We start from the raw sequence: 20,032 nt of genomic DNA, 5'->3' as shown, positions 1-20,032 counted from the left end.
GGGGCCCCTGTGCTCTGCCTGGGGCCACTGTGCTCTGCCTGGGGCCCCATATGCTGCCTGGGGCCCCTGTGCTCTGCCTGGGGCCCCATATGCTGCCTGGGGCCCCTGTGCTCTGACTGGGGCCCCTGTGCTCTGCCTGGGGCCCCATGTTCTGCCTGGGGCCCCTGTGCTCTGCCTGGGGCCCCATATGCTGCCTGGGGCCCCTGTGCTCTGCCTATGGCCCCATATGCTGCCTGGGGCCCCTGTGCTCTGCCTGGGGCCCCTGTGCTCTGCCTGGGGCCCCATGTTCTGCCTGGGGCCACTGTGCTCTGCCTGGGGCCCCATAGGCTGCCTGGGGCCCCTGTGCTCTGCCTGGGACCACTGTGCTCTGCCTGGGGCCACTGTGCTCTGCCTGGGGCCCCATGTTCTGCCTGGGGCCACTGTGCTCTGCCTGGGGCCCCTGTGCTCTGCCTGGGGCCACTGTGCTCTGCCTGGGGCCCCATATGCTGCCTGGGGCCACTGTGCTCTGCCTGGGGCCCCATATGCTGCCTGGGGCCCCTGTGCTCTGCCTGGGGCCACTGTGCTCTGCCTGGGGCCCCATATGCTGCCTGGGGCCCCTGTGCTCTGCCTGGGGCCCCATATGCTGCCTGGGGCCCCTGTGCTCTGCCTGGGGCCCCTGTGCTCTGCCTGGGGCCCCATATGCTGCCTGGGGCCTCTGTGCTCTGCTTGGGGCCACTGTGCTCTGCCTGGGGCCCCATAGGCTGCCTGGGGCCCCTGTGCTCTGCCTGGGACCACTGTGCTCTGCCTGGGGCCCCATATGCTGCCTGGGGCCCCTGTGCTCTGCCTGGGGCCACTGTGCTCTGCCTGGGGCCCCATATGCTGCCTGGGGCCCCTGTGCTCTGCCTGGGTGTAGGACACTGGTGACGTCACTTATCTCCGGACATTAGCTCCGGACAGTAGCTCCGGACATTAGCTCCGGACATTAGCTCCGGACATTAGCTCCGGACAAAGCCACGGAAGTTGGCACAAATTGCAGGAAGTAGTATTCTAGGCAATTATATATTAGATGGGCATTTCCTGAAGGAAATACATGGTGCTTGAACAGCGCTACCAGCTTTACAGCGGCACTTTTCACACACGGGACTGGGGGGTGCGCTTACTTTTGCACCCGGGGCGCGCTTACTTTTGCACCCGGGGGCGCCCTTACTTTTGCACCCGGAGGCGCACTTACTTTTGCACCCGGGGGCGCACTTACTTTTGCACCCGGAGGCGCACTTACTTTTGCACCCGGGGGCGCACTTACTTTTGCACCCGGGGGCGCACTTACTTTTGCACCCGGGGGCGCACGTACTTTTGCACCCGGGGGCGCACTTACTTTTGCACCCGGGGGCGCACTTACTTTTGCACCCGGGGGCGCACTTACTTTTGCACCCGGGGGCGCACTTACTTTTGGGGCCGCACTTAGGCTACGTTCACATTTGCGGTGTGCGCCGCAGCGTCGTCGCCGCACCAAAACGCATGCGGCGTGCGGCCCTATCTTTAACATTGGGGCCGCATGTACATGCGTTGTCATGCGTTTTGGTGCGTTGTACGCCGCATGCGGCGTCAGGGCGCGGCAAACGCAACATGTTGCATTTTTTGGGCGGCGCAGACTTTGTAAAAAACGCATGCGTCGTGGTTGCATCGTGTTTGCGTCGTCAATGCGGCTTTTTCCCCATTGACTTGCATTGACAACGCAGACGACGCAAGTACTTGCGTCGTGGTGCGTTGTACGACGCATGCGTTTTCCACTAAAAAAATGCAAAACATTGTCTAGACTTCGTCTAGACAAAAAAACCCACTATATATAGAGAGAACAAAAGGGGTTTGGCATTGTCTTTCACAAGGCTATTCCAGAGAGAGAAGACTGAGAGGAGAATCTGCTTTCCAAACCTGTAAGTATATAATTTCTCTTTGCATATTTTTTATTCTGTGTTTTATTTCTTGATTTGGATGTAATTTGTGCAATGTTTGGTCTGTGCTATTGTACGGTTATGGCACTGTGGGTTGTTAGTGAAATATTGTGTTTTTTAATCTTGTTTTGATGTACTTGTGGCGTTATATGCTGGCGTTTCTTGTCTTCGGCCTTGCTTGGTTTGGGGTTGTTCTGGTGTCATGCGGTTGTTCAATGTCTTTAAATTTGGCAGATTTTTATGTTTAATGTCAGGTGCATGTCTTTTCCTGGTTTCTATTGTTGGGGTAACCGTATGGCGTTTTCTTGGCTCATGCCTTGCTGTGTTTTATGCTGTTGGCATTTTTTTTCTTTCCTTGAGTGTCTTTTCTTGCTGGTGGGGGGCTGCATTTATGATGTTTCATTTGTATTGTATTGTTCTGGGCTGCTATGCCATTCTATTTTCAATTGTATTTTCCCTTTTTTTGGGGGGGTTTTAACTATGATGGTTTTACGTCGTTTTCCCTATGGCTTCCGTATGTATCTCCTTTCTTGAATGTTTCCATTGACAAGTGTGTAGTATGGCCTTTACCGTATTTTCCGGCGTATAAGACGACTTTTTAACCCCTAAAAATTGTCCCAAAAGTCGGGGGTCGTCTTATACGCCGGGTACGGCGTGTGCAGGGAGCGATCCTGGATGTTCCCAGGGTCTGAAGGAGAGGAGAATTGCAGCGTGAAGGACCTTTGATGACGTCACGGTCAGGTGACTGGTCACATGAGCGGTCACGGACCAATCACAGGCCAGTCACCTGACTGTGACATCATCGAGGTCCTTCATGCTGCAATTCTTAGGAACGGAGGCAGACGCTTGCAGCGGTGAGAGCCAGGCTTCTCGGAAGGGTGAGTACATCCATATTTTTTATTTTTATTCTTTATTTTTAACATGAATATGGATCCCAGGGCCTGAAGGAGAGTCTCCTCTCCTCCAGACCCTGGGAACCACACGCTGTATAAGATGACTGGGCGTATAAGATGACCCCCGTTTTATACAGCGGGCATATCCCAAATTCCATATTTTATATGGAAAAGTTGGGGGTCGTCTTATACGCCCAGTCGTCTTATACACCAGAAAATAGTGTATTTTTTTTTTTTTTTTTAGTTGGGGGCCTTTTTTTTTAAATTTATTGTGTTTTCTTTTCTATTTGACTATGTTTTATCTTTTGGGTTGCTGTATATTGTAACAGCGGTTGTCCCGTCATGTTTATTGCTTATTAGCTAGAATGGTATTTAGCGCCTTTTTCTGATGTATTTCGGTGGATGTCACCAGATGGTGTTGTTTTGGATCATGTCTTGTTGTAATTGTAAATTATGGCGTTCATTAGTTTGCTATTTCATTGTGCCTTTTTTTGATAATTTTGTAGCTTTAGAAATTTTTACATAGGTGTCTATTTTTGCTTAATTTTGTTTGGGTCTATTCTTGTATTGTTTCTTCGATTGTATTCTCTTGCAATGTATGGCGTTGTGGTGTCGCTTTTTGAGTTTGCATTGTCCTATCAGTCAACAGTCAATTGTGGTTATTTTAATGTTTTGGGCCTATTTTATTGTATGTGGCATTGGATGTGATTTTTTGCTCATTTTTTCATTGCAGAACAAACTTGCAAGAATGGCAAGTTCATCTGAGCATAGCCAATCGGCGCGGGGGAGTGCGGTGAGTAATTATGTCCACTTGCTTACTATTCGCTGCCATTTGTAGCATTGACAATAATTTTTGTATACAATTTTTCCAGGCTTCTTCAAGTGAGGGGGAGCAGACCTCGGACAGGTCAGTCATGCCTGAATTTTTGCACTTGAGCACGGTGTTCCAGAACGGTTTCAAGGCGTTGAGAGATGAAATGTCCAGTATGGGACGGCGCCTTGAAATCCTGGAAGCCGAGCTCTCAAATCCGGCAAAACATTTCTTAAGTACAATTGCTAAAGGCATGGTGGAAAACCTTACGCCGGAACTCCAGATTTCGGTGATGCAGGACTGCAACAATTCATACGTGAGGGCTCTGCAGCAGGCTCGGGTCGTGCAGTCAGCGACAATTGCCGTAGTGCCGTCGCTGGCTAGCATGACTCCGACTACTGCTGCAGAGCCACTCCAGCCACCGCACCCTGGTCCAAGTGCCGAGCGACGCCACCACAGTCACCCTAGCAGTGTGCCGCTGACTCCTGCTCCTGCCAGGCCCTCATCCTCCCGCAGCCATCATTCTGGGGGAGCCGATACTGGAAAAAAAAGGAAGAGGAAGAGCAAGAAAAAAAAAAAACAAGAGGTCACGCACTGAGGCTCTGGCTGCTCAAGTACAAACAAGTACACGTCGGGGCTCAAGCCGCAGCAGGAGCAGCCAGAGCCAACCAAGAACTTTACAAAGGCTCGTGTTGCCTCCTCCCTCCCCTGCAGAGGTGGCGGTTTGCTCCCCATTAGACCTGCCATCCAGCCTCCTGGACTATAGGTCCACATCCTCCTCCTCGTCGTCGTCTTCATCAGCCTCATTTTCCTCTCCCCATTCCCAAAAAGAAACGTACCATTCCCCCTTTGTGGCACAGGTTGATACCCCCTAAGTTTATTTCCCCTTTTTTTTTTCTGTTTCCCCCAAATAAAAAACTTTGGTTTGAATACAACAATATTTGTTCTTACTTTCCTGTATACTTCTCAGCAAGTCACACCGTGCGCCGTCTACACATATTATGTGTTTCAAACAACTCATATATGCAATGTCAGACACTATTTTTACCATTTTTATTTTGCCTTTTTTGGTGTGTCTCTCATTGCTGTATGAGGTGTTTACAAACAATAAAGTGTATGAGGTGTTTTCAATCACTAGGGTATGTGTCCACGCTCAGGATTGCATCAGGATTTGGTCACGATTTTTCATCAGTGTTTTGTAACCCAAAACCAGGAGTGGGTGATAAATACAGAAGTGGTGCATATGTTTCTATTCTACTTTGCCTCTAATTGTTCCACTCCTGGTTTTGTATTACAAATACTGAAGAAAAATCGTGACAAAATCATGATGCAATCCTGAACGTGGACACATACCGTAAAGGTACCTTCACACTTAACAATGCTGCAGCGAAACATACAATGATGCAGATCACTGCAGCATCGCTATTTGGTCGCTGGAGAGCTGTCTGTGTGACAGCTCTCCAGCGACCAACGATGCCGAGGTCCCCGGGTAACCAGGGTAAACATCAGGTTGTTAAGCGCAGGCCGCCGCGCTTCCGATGATTACCCTGGTTACCAGTGTTTTGTAAATCAAACAACAGTACATACACTCAGAATTGCGTCCCCCGGCGTCCGCTTCCCTGCACTGACTGAGTGACGGCCCTAACAGCAGAGCGGTCACATCACCGCTGTGCTGTGCATTCACTTTCCGGCCGGCGCTCAGTCAGTGCAGGAAGCGGACGCCGGGGGACGCGATTGTGAGTATATGTACTGTTTTTTTTTGTAAACTTTCACACTGGGAAACAGGGTAAATATCAGGTTACTATGCGCCGCCCTACGCTTAGTAACCCGATATTTACCCTGATTACCATTGTAAAACATCGCTGGTATCGTTGATTTTGCTGTCAAACACAACGATACACGGCGATCTGACAAACGAATAAATATGTTATTTGGTATGGTATAAATTTTGTCTTTGAAGCAGGGTAGAAAACTTAAGAAAATTTTTTTATTAAAACACAACATTTTAAAAACAAAGGGTTCCAAGTTTTTTAGATAAGGCACATTACATTGGTGAACTATTTTTAGCATAGTCACACCAGAATACAGTCCAACAGTTTACTACACCATTGTATCTTGCCATGACACACAGCCAACATCTGACACAAAATAGGCCGCAAAACGATCCCTCATCTGCGCAATTTCCACACTTGTCCTCAGAGGATGATCATGGAAATCGGGCAATGGGTTGGCTATGGTTTCATCGAGATCAACGTTCAGTCTCTCTTTGGCCAGAATAAAATTGTGGAGAACCACACACGCCTTCACCACCTCATCCACTGTCTCAGTTTTCAGATTAATGGCGGATCCTAATATCCGCCATTTGGACACAAGGATGCCAAAGGCGCACTCCACAGTCCTTCTGGCCCTGGACAGTCTGTAATTGAACACCCTTTTCGTATGGTCCAAGCCCCGACTGGAGTAGGGTTTCAGTAGGTTGTTAGACATTTGGAATGCCTCATCCCCAACCACAACAAATGGCATCGCAGGGCCTTCGGTGTGGGGAAGAGGTCGTGGCTGGGGGAAATTGAAATTGTTGCCATATAATTTTTGGCCCATATCCGACTCTTTGAATGTGCGCGAGTCATTTGAACGGCCAAACGCACCAATGTCGCCTGCGAGAAAACGGCAGTCCGCACCGGCAATTGCCATCAGCACAGTGGAAAAATATTTTTTATAGTTGTAGAAAAGGGATCCACTTTTCCCTGGCTTGGTAATCCGAATGTGCTTGCCATCCACCGCGCCAATACAGTTTGGAAACGAACACACTTGGTCAAATTTCTGTGCGTTGGCCAACCAGATATCGCTTGTAGGGATGGGTAAAAATTCTTCCCGGAGATTATCCCACAAAGCGCGGCAGGTCTCAGCAATAATTCCGGAGAGAGTGGAGACTCCAATCCGGAACTGAAATTTAAGTGATCTCAAGGTCTCTCCGGTAGCCAGGAAACTGCCAAGAAGATAAAGAAATTACATTAGTACATTGCAATTTATAAAAGTACATTGACCATACCACCCCCAAAAAAAATTAAGAAAAAAAAAAAAAAAAAAGGGAAGAACATATCTCAGTCATTCAAACAGCTACGTACCGTAGAGTCACCAGAAGCCGCTCCTCTGCGGAAATAGCTCTCCGGAGCTGCGTGTCCTGCCTGCTAATGGCTCCTTCCACCCGACGCAGAAGATACCGGAAGCTCTCCTGAGACATCCTGGTGTACTCGAAATATTTCTCCAGGTTCTCATTCAGTTCGCCAAACAAGCTATGGTATGCTCCACGGCTCTCCCGGACTTCCAAGATAGGGTGTATCCAAAATCGGCGATGAATCCATCTCCGTTTTTCTCTTTCTCTTTGATGAGCACAGGCGACAGCATAGGCATGAGCCAAGGCAAATTCCATCTCCATATCCATGACGATACTGTCCATGGGACGCTCCATCATGAATACCAGCAAAATGGGAGGAATTCATGTCTGCCATGGTATATATACACAATTACATAAACACCAACCCTCTTCTAGCCATTGGTGGTCCTTATCTATTGTGTAGACACTTTTTTTTGTGGGTGGGATGAAGAATGACTCACTGCACAAAAAAACGCATGCGGCGCAAAACGCTGCGTTTTTTGTTGAAAACGCAACTGCGTTTGCAAAAAACGCTGCGTTTTGCGCCGCATGCGTTGAAAGCATGCGGTGCAAAACGCAGCGTTGTGCATGCGTTTTGCTGCGTTTTTGTTTGCGTTGTGCGTTGCGGCGTCGACGCTGCGGCGCACACCGCAAATGTGAACGTAGCCTTACTTTTGGTGGGCGGGGCTCCTCGGCCTCCGATTTGGTTGGTGGGGCCCCTCGTCCTCCGATTTGGTGGGTGGGGACCCTCGGCCTCCGATTTGGTGGGCGGGGACCGGCCTCCGATTTGGTGGGCGGGGACCCTCGGCCTCCGATTTGGTGGGCGGGGACCCTCGATCTCCGATTTGGTGGGCGGGGACCCTCGGCCTCCGATGTGGTGGGCGGGGACCCTCGGCCTCCGATGTGGTGGGCGGGGACCCTCGGCCTCCGATTTGGTGGGCGGGGCCCTTTGGCCTCCGATGTGGTGGGCGGGGCCCCTCAGCCTCCGCTTTGGTGGGCGGGGCCGGGCCCCTCGGCCTCCGCTTTGGTGGGCGGGGCCGCTCGGCCTTCGATTTGGTGGGCGGGGCTCCTCGGCCTCCGATTTGGTTGGCGGGGCCCCTCGGCCTCCGATTTGGTTGGCGGGGCCCCTCGGCCTCCGATTTGGTGGGCGGGGACTCTCGGCCTCCGATTTGGTGGGCGGGGACCCTCGGCCTCCGATTTGGTGGGCGGGGACCCTCGGCCTCCGATTTGGTGGGTGGGGACCCTCGGCCTCCGATTTGGTGGTCGGGGACCCTCGGCCTCCGATTTGGTGGGCGGGGCCCCTCGGCCTCCGATTTGGTGGGCGGGGCCCCTCGGCCTCCGATTTGGTGGGCGGGGACCCTCGGCCTCCGATTTGGTGGGCGGGGACCCTCGGCCTCCGATTTGGTGGGCGGGGACCCTCGGCCTCCGATTTGGTGGGCGGGGACCCTCGGCCTCCGATTTGGTGGGCGGGGACCCTCGGCCTCCGCTTTGGTGGGCGGGGCCCCTCGGCCTCCGATGTGGTGGTCGGGGCCCCTCGGCTTCCGCTTTGGTGGGCGGGGCCGGGCCTCTCGGCCTCCGCTTTGGTGGGCGGGGCCGCTCGGCCTTCGATTTGTTGGGCGGGGCTCCTCGGCCTTCGATTTGGTTGGCGGGGCCCCTCGGCCTCCGATTTGGTTGGCGCGGCCCCTTATCCTCCGATTTGGTGGGCGGGGACCCTCGGCCTCCGATTTGGTGGGCGGGGACCCTCGGCCTCCGCTTTGGTGGGCGGGGCCGCTCGGCCTTCGATTTGGTGGGCGGGGCTCCTCGGCCTCCGATTTGGTTGGCGGGGCCCCTCGGCCTCCGATTTGGTTGGCGGGGCCCCTCGGCCTCCGATTTGGTGGGCGGGGCCCCTCGGCCTCCGATGTGGTGGTCGGGGCCCCTCGGCCTCCGCTTTGGTGGGCGGGGCCGGGCCCCTCGGCCTCCGCTTTGGTGGGCGAGGCCGCTCGGCCTTCGATTTGGTGGGCGGGGCTCCTCGGCCTCCGATTTGGTTGGCGGGGCCCCTCGGCCTCCGATTTGGTGTGTGCTCTACCTGGGGCCCCATAAGCTGCCTGGGGCCCCTGTGCTCTGCCTGGGGCCCCATATGCTGCCTGGGGCCCCTGTGCTCTGCCTGGGGCCCCTGTGCTCTGCCTGGGGCCCCATGTTCTGCCTGGGGCCCCTGTGCTCTGCCTGGGGCCACTGTGCTCTGCCTGGGTGTAGGACACTGGTGACGTCACTTATCTCCGGACACTAGCTCGGACATTAGCTACGGACATTAGCTCCGGACAATAGCTCCGGACAAAGCCACGGAAGTTGGCACAAATTGCAGGAAGTAGTATTCTAGGCAATTATATATTAGAGATATATATATATATATATATATATATATATATATATATATATATATATATATATATATATATATATACACATATATATATATATACACACACAGCAGTATCGCGTATATAGACATTATTCACAGTGTCACCTACATAATGAATATAGACTGCTGAACATACATTATATAGGTGATACGGTGATTGTATACAGCAGTGTCACCTATATAACATATACACATTAGTCACAGTGTCACATATAATGAATATAGACCGCTGTACATACATTATATAGGTGATACGGTGATTGCAGTGTATAGTCACAGTATATATATATATATATATATATATATATATATATATATATATACAGCAGTATCACCTATATCACGTATATACACATTAGTAACAGTGTCACCTATATAATGAATATAGACTGCTGAACATACATTATATAGGTGATACGGTGATTGTATACAGCAGTGTCACCTATATAACATATATACACATTAGTCACAGTGTCACCTATATAATGAATATAGACTGCTGAACATACATTATATAGGTGATACTGTGATTGCAGTGTATAGTCACACTATATATATATATATATATATACACAGCAGTATCACCTATATCACGTATATACACATTAGTCACAGTGTCACCTATATAATGAATATAGACTGCTGAACATACATTATATAGGTGATACTGTGATTGCAGTGTATAGTCACACTATATATATATACAGCAGTATCACCTATATCACACATATACACATTAGTCACAGTGTCATCTATATAATGAATATAGACTGCTGAACATACATTATATAGGTGATATGGTGATTGTATACAGCAGTGTCACCCATATAACATATATACACATTAGTCACAGTGTCACCTATATAATGAGTATAGACTGCTGAACATACATTATATAGGTGATACGGTGATTATATACAGCAGTGTCACCTATATAACATATATACACATTGGTCACAGTGTCACCTATATAATGAATATGGACTGCTAAGCATACATTATATGGGTGATACTGTGATTGTATACAGCAGTGTCACCTATATAACGTATATACACATTAGTCAGTGTCACCTATATAATGAATATAGACTGCTGAACATACATTATATAGGTGATACTGTGATTGCAGTGTATAGTCACACTATATATATACAGCAGTATCACCTATTATTATTATTTATTGTTATAGCGCCATTTATTCCATGGCGCTTTACAAGTGAGGAGGGGTATACATAATAAAAACAAGTACAATAATCTTAAACAATACAAGTCATAACTGGTACAGGAGGAGTGAGGACCCTGCTCGCAAGGGCTCACAATCTACAAGGGATGGGTGAGGATACAGTAGGTGAGGATAGAGCTGGTCGTGCAGTGGTTTGGTCGATCGGTGGTTACTGCAGGTTATAGGCTTGTCGGAAGAGGTAGGTCTTCAGGAACTTTTTGAAGATTTCGATGGTAGGCGAGAGTCTGATGTGTTGTGGTAGAGGGTTCCAGAGTAGGGGTGATACGCGAGAGAAATCTTGTATACGATTGTGGGAAGAGGAGATAAGAGGGGAGTAGAGACGGAGATCTTGTGAGGATCGGAGGTTGCGTGCAGGAAAGTACCGGGAGACGAGGTCACAGATGTATGGAGGAGACAGGTTGTGGATGGCTTTGTATGTCATGGTTAGGCTTTTGTACTGGAATCTCTGGGTAATGGGGAGCCAGTGCAGGGATTGACAGAGGGGAGAGGCCGGGGAATAGCGTCGGGACACTTGGATTAGTCGGGCAGCAGAGTTTAGAATAGATTAGAGGGGTGCGAGAGTGTTAGAGGGGAGGCCACAGAGCAGGAGGTTACAGTAGTCGAGATGGGAGATGATGAGGGCATGGACTAGGGTTTTTGCAGATTCTTGGTTTAGGAATGTACGGATCCGTGAAATATTTTTGAGTTGGAGGTGGCAGGAAGTGGAAAGGGTTTGGATATGTGGTTTGAAGGAGAGATCAGTGTCAATGATTAGCCCAAGACAGCGGGCTTGTGGGACTGGGGAGAGTGGGCAGCCATTTACTGTAATGGATAGGTTCGTTGGGGAGGTCGTGTGAGATGAGGGAAAGACGATGAATTCTGTTTTGTCCATATTAAGTTTTAGAAAACTAGCGGAGAAGAAGGATGAAATAGCGGATAGACATTGAGGGATTCTGGTTAGTAGGGTGGTGATATCTGGTCCAGAGATGTAGATCTGTGTGTCGTCAGCATAGTGATGATACTGAAAGCCGTGAGATTCTATGAGCTGTCCCAGGCCAAAGGTGTAAATGGAGAAGAGCAGGGGCCCTAGAACTGAACCTTGCGGGACTCCGACAGATAGGGGGCAAGGTAAGGAGGTGGTGTGTGAGTAGGAGACGCTGAATGTCCGGTCAGTTAGGTATGACGAGATCCAGGATAGGGTCTTGAAAGTAGTGAGGGACTGTTTGAATGTGATGAAGTGCTCGTTGGAGTGGGATCTTTTCCATCTGCGCTCAGCAGCCCTGGAAGCTCGCCTCAGTTCTTTGGTCAGGCGGGTGTGCCAGGGCTGTCTGTTGATTTTGCGAGCTTTGGTATGTGTGAGAGGGGCAAGAGATTCCAAAGCTACAGCTATTGTGTTATATAGAGCGGCAGCGTCATCCGCATTGTGTAGGGAGCTTATGTCTGTGAGAGGGAGGAGGATTCAGAGAGTAAGTGCAGATCAAGGTGTTTAAGATTTTTGCGAGGGTGTGAAAGTTTGTGGGGTGGGGATTGTAGACAAGGAGTGGAGAGGGAAAACAATGTGAGTAGGTTGTGGTCAGAAAGAGGAAGAGGTGAGTTAGAGAGGTTAGATAGGGAGCAGAGGCGGGTGACGATGAGGTCCAGTGTGTGACCATCTTTGTGAGTAGCTGTAGAAGACCATTGAGCAAGGCCAAAGGAGGAAGTGAGAGATAGAAGTTTAGTGGCAGCTGAGAGGGAAGTGTCAATGGGGATGTTGAAGTCGCCCATGATGATAGTGGGGATGTCAGCGGCGAGGAAATGGAGTAGCCAGGTGGTGAAGTGGTCAAAGAAGGTGGTGGCTGGCCCTGGGGGACGGTAGATGACAGCCAGTTGGAGGTTGGAGGGGGAGTAGATGCGCACGGAGTGCACCTCAAAGGAAGGGAGGGTAACGGGGCAGAAGTGGGATTGGGGTGAAGGAGCAGTTATCTGACAGGAGAAAACCAACTGCTCCGCCATGCTTGCTGCTGGGTGTGAGAGAGGTGGAATCCACCATAGGAAAGCGCAGCTGGAGAGGCTGAGTCAGAGGGGGTGAGCCAGGTTTCAGTGATGCCGAGGAAGGAGAGTTTGTTATTGATAAAGAGGTCGTGGATAAATGACAGTTTATTGCAGACAAAGCGTGCGTTCCATAGTGCTCCAGATAGGGAAATTGGGGGAGTGGGGGCTGGATGAATGGGTATGAGGTTACTGTGGTTGCGAAGACGTGTAGAGGACCGTGGCAGGGGATTTGAAATGAGTGTGGGGATGTGTTGAGGAGGGCCGGGATTTGGGGATATGTCGCCAGCAATGCGGAGCAGCAGACAGAGCGTTAGAAGGTGTGAGCTGGATAGGTCATGATGTGGCCGTGTGTGCCTGGAGAGAAAGGATTGTATGTGGAGCAATAGTTCTGTGGAGGAGGTGAGGTGGCTGGGGAGGATGGAGGAAGAAATGACTAGTTCCTTACTGGGTGGAGGGATTACAGGAGATAGGAAGAAATAAAGTAGTATGGGGGTGAATGGTAAGAGAAACCGAAACATTATAGTGGTTTTCTATTCCTTTACCTTCCAGTCAGTTCCAGTCCAATTCTAGTCTAATTCATAGCAATCAAAAATCTGCAATTTAAAAGATGGAATTTCAAAGATGGTCAGACTCATGGCTTTGAATTTATGTGCACCTAAGGGCTCACAGCTGAGAGAGGATGTGGGCCTGTGTGTCCAGAGCACATGTTCACAGTTAAGCCAGGTCATAAAGAGGGGGTGGGGTAGATTGGCCACTCAGGTATGCAAGGAAGAGGCAAGAGGAGTGAAGTACATATGGATATAAAATAATGGGTAAGCAAAGCACACCAGGTGGGAATTATATGCACTTCATATAAAAAGACATAGCAGGAAAAGCTGAGTAGATGAGCAGCATACCAGGTGGGAATTATATGCACTTCATATAGAAAGACATAGCAGGAAAAGCTGAGTAGATGAGCAGCATACCAGGTGGGAATTATATGCACTTCATATAGAAAGACATAGCAGGAAAAGCTGAGTAGATGAGCAGCATACCAGGTGGGAATTATATGCACTTCATATAGAAAGACATAGCAGGAAAAGCTGAGTAGATGAGCAGCATACCTGTGGGTAGGCAAAACAACTCGATTAGATGATACAGGTGGTGATGAGGATGATGAAAGTACAGCAGTGATGAATGGGTAAATGCTTCATAGAATTCCAGTCTAATTCATAGCAATCAAAAATCTGCTATTTAAAAGATGGAATTTCAAAGATGGTCAGACCCGTCTGGTCAGACTCATGACTTTGAATTTTATATCACGTATATACACATTAGTCACATTGTCATCTATATAATAAATATAGACTGCTGAACATACATTATATAGGTGATACTGTGATTGTATACAGCAGTGTCGCCTATATAACATATACACATTAGTCACAGTGTCACCTATATAATGAATACAGACTGCTGTACATACAGGTCCTTCTCAAAAAATTAGCATATAGTGTTAAATTTCATTATTTACCATAATGTAATGATTACAATTAAACTTTCATATATTATAGATTCATTATCCACCAACTGAAATTTGTCAGGTCTTTTATTGTTTTAATACTGATGATTTTGGCATACAACTCCTGAAAACCCCAAAAACCTGTCTCAATAAATTAGCATATCAAGAAAAGGTTCTCTAAACGACCTATTACCCTAATCTTCTGAATCAACTAATTAACTCTAAACACATGCAAAAGATACCTGAGGCTTTTAAAAACTCCCTGCCTGGTTCATTACTCAAAACCCCCATCATGGGTAAGACTAGCGACCTGACAGATGTCAAGAAGGCCATCATTGACACCCTCAAGCAAGAGGGTAAGACCCAGAAAGAAATTTCTCAACAAATAGGCTGTTCCCAGAGTGCTGTATCAAGGCACCTCAATGGTAAGTCTGTTGGAAGGAAACAATGTGGCAGAAAACGCTGTACAACGAGAAGAGGTGACCGGACCCTGAGGAAGATTGTGGAGAAGGACCGATTCCAGACCTTGGGGAACCTGAGGAAGCAGTGGACTGAGTCTGGTGTGGAAACATCCAGAGCCACCGTGCACAGGCGTGTGCAGGAAATGGATAATACATACAAATGTCCTCATAATGTTAATTAGACCCCTCCATCAATATATAATGGGCATAAACAAAGAGAATATGAAGAGACTGGGTCAAAAGTAACTATAACCATAAAAGCAATATGTTTATTGATATACAACAAGATAAAATCAGCTAGACATAATACAAATAACAAAGTGAGAAGCAATTATATGAGCGGAGTCGCTACAGAGCCGGAAACTGAGATAGCCTCCCTCTAATATAAATATCTACCAATTGTGGCACTCCTGGTCAAGCTGTAACTATCCGGCATATAGTGGGGAAACACCATAGGTCTGATAACATAGACAGAAATATCGGATATAGAGGTAATCCAGACCTTGCTTAGGCGTAACTATTCATCCTGCATCGATCAGAATGCCGGTTAGCTAACCAGAGGCTATACAAGCAGTAAGAGACCAAAAATAATTATAGTACCTGCAGTCATGTTGTATAGCCAAGGGGAGAGGGGGGTCACACAGCCCAGAGCGCACCTCGACGCGCGTTTCGCCGGTCAACCGGCTTCGTCAGGAGGTGGAATCAGGGTGCTGTCTCCATCTTTTTATAGTGGGCCTATTTGCCTGAATCACCGGCATGTGTGGACAGCGTCGCAGCGACGTCATGATGTCTCGCCGCTGAGAGAGATGGCGCTCAATGCACACGTCATCCGGTCACATGTCCGGGTCACATGACCCGGCACGTAACCAAGACGACGCTATGCATCGTGAGAGCGCTCCCCCACAGCGGCGACACAGCGCATGCGCGTCGTGCGCCCACACACAGGACGGCAGAGTGTAAGTATTAAAACCTTATCGGCTATATGGCCATAATCACAGCATATCTATTATACAAAGATCATGGGCCAATATACAAACGCCCCAATAGTTATAATATATAGCTACATCCCAAATATATTACTCTAAATAACTCAGCCCACAAAAAGACCACAATACACATAAAAACATTAACAATGTGGGATAACTGGGCAACGGCAACCTCTCATAGGCATGAAAAGGTGTGTACTTGCTACAGAATATGGCAGCAACAGAAAAAGACATATTTATATTCTGTCCAATATTATTATATCTGATAATCATAGGTATGTCTTCTTCGTTGTTGCACGGTAAAACCGAATGTTCATCTTCAGAGTAATACTGTAGCTGATAAGATCAGCATCATCCACCAGATATGCCCATGGTCAATAGTCACCGTTACAGTACTAAGATAGAAAACAATACAAATAATAATTAGCAAACATAACACATCCCACATAGACATAATTAAAAATACCAAAAGAGGTACAACATGAACAATCAACAATAGATACACAAAAAAGAGACAGCCTAAAATTCGCGCTACCCTAAAAAGGATTTAAAGCTAACATACTCATTGAGACCCTTGGGGGCAACCGTATCCAGATCTACCATCCATCTGGTTTCTCTTTTAAGTAGCTCTTTTTTATAGTTGCCACCTCTAATCCCCAGCTGGACACGATCTATACCTCTGAACTTGAGCCATTTGGGATTGCTGTTGTGGTATATTCGAAAATGTTTCGGTATTGTTTTCAACATATTTACATCTACCACTTGGGCTCCATTTTTTATATCTCGTACGTGTTCGAGAATACGCACCCGCAGTGCAGGAAATGGGCTACAGGTGCCGCATTCCCCAGGTAAACAGCGGCAGAAGCGCCTGACCTGGGCTACAGAGAAGCAGCCCTGGACTGTTGCTAAGTGGTCCCAAGTACTTTTTTCTGATGAAAGCAAATTTTGCATGTCATTCGGAAATCAAGGTGCCAGAGTCTGGAGGAAGACTGGGGAGAAGGAAATGCCAAAATGCCTGAAGTCCAGTGTCAAGTACCCACAGTCAGTGATGGTGTGGGGTGCCATGTCAGCTGCTGGTGTTGGTCCGCTGTGTTTCATCAAGGGCAGGGTCAATGCAGCTAGCTATCAGGAGATTTTGGAGCACTTCATGCTTCCATCGGCTGAAATGCTTTATGGAGATGAAGATTTCATTTTTCAGCACGACCTGGCACCTGCTCACAGTGCCAAAACCACTGGTAAATGGTTTACTGACCATGGTATTACTGTGCTCAATTGGCCTGCCAACTCTCCTGACCTGAACCCCATAGAGAATCTGTGGGATATTGTGAAGAGAAAGTTGAGAGACGCAAGACCCAACACTCTGGATGAGCTTAAGGCCGCTATTGAAGCATCCTGGGCCTCCATAACATCTCAGCAGTGTCACAGGCTGATTGCCTCCATGCCACGCCGCATTGAAGCAGTCATTTCTGCCAAAGGATTCCCGACCAAGTATTGAGTGCATAACTGAACATTATTATTTGATGGTTTTTTTGTTTGTTATTAAAAAACACTTTTATTTGATTGGACGGGTGAAATATGCTAATTTATTGAGACAGGTTTTTTGGGTTATCAGGAGTTGTAGGCCAAAATCATCAGTATTAAAACAATAAAAGACCTGACAAATTTCAGTTGGTGGATAATGAATCTATAATATATGAAAGTTTAATTGTAATCATTACATTATGGTAAATAATGACATTTAACACTATATGCTAATTTTTTGAGAAGGACCTGTACATTATACAGGTGATACTGTGTTTGCAGTGTATAGTCACACTATATATATGCACAGCAGTGTCACCTATATAACGTATATACACATTAGTCACAGTGTCACCTATATAATGTATATAGACTGCTGAACATACATTATATAGGTGATACTGTGATTGTAGTGCATAGTCACATATATATACACAGCAGTATCGCGTATATACACATTATTCACAGTGTCACCTATATAATGAATATAGACTGCTGAACATACATTATATAGGTGATACTGTGATTGCAGTGTATTGTCAATATATATATACAGCAGTGTCACCTATATCACGTATATACACATTAGTCACAGTGTAACCTATATAATGAATATAGACTGCTGTACATACATTATATAGGTGATACGGTGACTGTATACAGTAGTGTCACCTATATCACGTATATACACATTAGTCACAGTATCACCTATACAATGTATATAGACTGCTGTACATACATTATATAGGTGATACAGTGATTGTATACAGCAGTGTCACCTATATCACGTATATACACATTAGTCACAGTGTCACCTATATAATGAATATAGACTGCTGTACATACATTATATAGGTGATGCGGTGATTGTATACAGCAGTATCACTTATATCATGTATATACACATTAGTCACAGTCACCTATACAATGTATATAGACTGCTGAACATACATTATATAGGTGATACTGTGATAGCAGTGTATTGTCACAGTATATATATATATATATATATATATATATACAGCAGTATCTCCTATATCACGTATATACACATTAGTCACAATAGTCACAGTGTCATCTATATAATGAATATAGACAGCTGTACATACATTATATAGGTGATACTGTGATTGCAGTGTATAGTCACAGTATATATATATATATATATATATATATATATATATATACAGCAGTATCTCCTATATCACGTATATACACATTAGTCACAATAGTCACAGTGTCATCTATATAATGAATATAGACAGCTGTACATACATTATATAGGTGATACTGTGATTGCAGTGTATAGTCACAGTATATATATATATATATATATATATATATACAGCAGTATCTCCTATATCACGTATATACACATTAGTCACAATAGTCACAGTGTCATCTATATAATGAATATAGACAGCTGTACATACATTATATAGGTGATACTGTGATTGCAGTGTATAGTCACAGTATATATATATATATATATATATATATATAGCAGTATCTCCTATATCACGTATATACACATTAGTCACAGTGTCATCTATATAATGAATATAGAATGCTGTACATACATTATATAGGTGATACGGTGATTGTATACAGCAGTGTCACCTATATCACATATATACACATTAATCACATTGTCACCTATACAATGTATATAGACTGCTGAAGATACATTATATAGGTGATACTGTGATTATACACTGCAGTCACAGTATATATATACAGCAGTATCACCTATATAACGTATATACACATTAGTCACAGTGTCGCCTATATAATGAATATAGACTGCTGTACATACATTATATGGGTGATACGGTGATTGTATACAGCAGTGTCACCTATATCACATATATACACATTAGTCACATTGTCACCTATACAATGTATATAGACTGCTGAAGATACATTATATAGGTGATACTGTGATTATACACTGCAGTCACAGTATATATATACAGCAGTATCACCTATATAACGTATATACACATTAGTCACAGTGTCACCTATATAATGAATATAGACTGCTGAACATACATTATATGGGTGATACAGTGATTTTGCAGCGCCCCAGAGTCCTGGTCGTTGCAGTGATATCATTCTTCCACCAGGGGGAGTGATATTACATCTGATGGCAATAAAGGAGATCTTCCTACCAGGTATCACAAGTCACACACTACACTTCACACTCCAGACCACCAGGGGGAGCCTTGCTCCTATCTACTAGGGCACTCCTCACAGAAGGGTAAAACTGGTGGGCTGGATAGAAAGTTGGAGAGAAGCTGGCTGGGCTTTGCACAGGCAACACCTGTCAGGCAGACAGGGGGAAAGGAGGAACATCAGAGCTGCAGACAGAGGGTCCCTGTCAGGGGTGGGATCCTGACAGAGGCCTAGCGAGACAGAAAGCTACGGAGCTGCGCCTGCCCCACGTGCGGCAGCATCCTAAGAAAGGACACGAAGAGAACTGTATTGTAGAGAGTGAGAAACGAAGTCACAGCACAAGGAGAAAACACCAGGAGGAGTTCTGCCGCGAGACAGGCAGCCTCCTTCTGAGGCGCGTAGCCGGTGGCCGGAACACTGAAGGAGTAACTGACTCTACGCTTTACTTCAGAGACCGGCAGGACAGTCAATTCCAAGTTGGCTGCCCGACCTTAATACCTAAGAAGACACGGTGGCAACTTGTGGGGGTCGGGGCATCTCTAGGGTCCCTATAAACAAGCCTCAAGCCATCCCAGTCATATGGGTTTCTCCTATCCATATCATCTGAGGGACAGAGAGGAAGAAATAACATCTAGAAGATCTACAAAAGTTGTGAGGACTATCCCGTGGTGCTCAGCAGGGAGGTACTACAACACACAGGCGCTAGTAGGAAGGCTACTGATTTCCACCTGGATAAGGGAACTCTGGATGTGCCTTCAGGCCGGCCAGACTCTGCCTGCCCTGTGAACGGTACTCTGGACTGTGGATGCTGAAGTCTTCAGTAAAAGGTAAAGAGACTGCAACCTTGTGTCCTCATTATTCCCTGCGCCTTACATCGTCCACCATCACTGTCTACACATCTGGGAAGCCCTGGGGACACACTTCACCTGTAGGAAGGTATACCATCTA

At 46.8% G+C, this 20,032-nt stretch overlaps 1 long non-coding RNA gene across 1 annotated transcript; it reads left to right on the top strand.

The window, feature by feature from the left end:
• Nucleotides 1-2,731: 2,731 nt before the first annotated feature.
• LOC143769392 (uncharacterized) lies at nucleotides 2,732-4,260 on the top strand. The gene is made up of 3 exons (XR_013214388.1): nucleotides 2,732-2,809; nucleotides 3,558-3,617; nucleotides 3,697-4,260. It is a non-coding gene; the product is annotated as an uncharacterized LOC143769392 (long non-coding RNA).
• Nucleotides 4,261-20,032: the final 15,772 nt, after the last annotated feature.

The sequence above is a fragment of the Ranitomeya variabilis genome, chromosome 4, assembly GCF_051348905.1.
Source record: "Ranitomeya variabilis isolate aRanVar5 chromosome 4, aRanVar5.hap1, whole genome shotgun sequence".
Taxonomy (NCBI): Eukaryota; Metazoa; Chordata; class Amphibia; order Anura; family Dendrobatidae; genus Ranitomeya; species Ranitomeya variabilis.
The sequence above is the reverse complement of the archived record's forward strand: the minus strand, read 5'-3'. Positions and strand labels throughout refer to the sequence as shown.